The sequence below is a fragment of the Sinocyclocheilus grahami genome, unplaced genomic scaffold (genome assembly GCF_001515645.1).
Source record: "Sinocyclocheilus grahami isolate Dianchi unplaced genomic scaffold, SAMN03320097.WGS_v1.1 scaffold666.1, whole genome shotgun sequence".
Lineage (NCBI taxonomy): Eukaryota > Metazoa > Chordata > Actinopteri > Cypriniformes > Cyprinidae > Sinocyclocheilus > Sinocyclocheilus grahami.
This window is the reverse complement of record NW_015505845.1, coordinates 276,588-276,867: the sequence shown is the minus strand read 5'-3', so window position 1 is coordinate 276,867 and position 280 is coordinate 276,588. Positions and strand designations below refer to the sequence as shown.

The window sequence follows — 280 nt, the reverse complement described above, 5'->3', positions numbered from 1 at the left end:
TACAGTACGGCAACTGCACGCGCGTCCATGTTTAATGCTTCTCATAGCTATGTGAAAATAAGTGTGTAATTGTAATAGTTTATTGTTGGAGCTGAGCTGAATATGAGAGAGAGAAAGATGCAGAGTGTGTGCAGAGCAGGGGGACGCGAGGAACAGCATTAAAGGGGTCATATGATGCTATTTTAAAGATCATTATTTGGTGTAACAGAATATGTTGACATGCTTTAATGTTCAAAAAACACATTATTTTTCAAATACTGTACATTATTGTAGGTCATCT

At 37.1% G+C, this 280-nt stretch overlaps 1 protein-coding gene across 1 annotated transcript in view; it reads left to right on the top strand.

Moving 5' to 3' along the window:
* Positions 1-280, top strand: part of frmd4bb (FERM domain containing 4Bb) — a 40,261-nt gene that overhangs the window by 23,879 nt on the left and 16,102 nt on the right. The window lies entirely within an intron of this gene.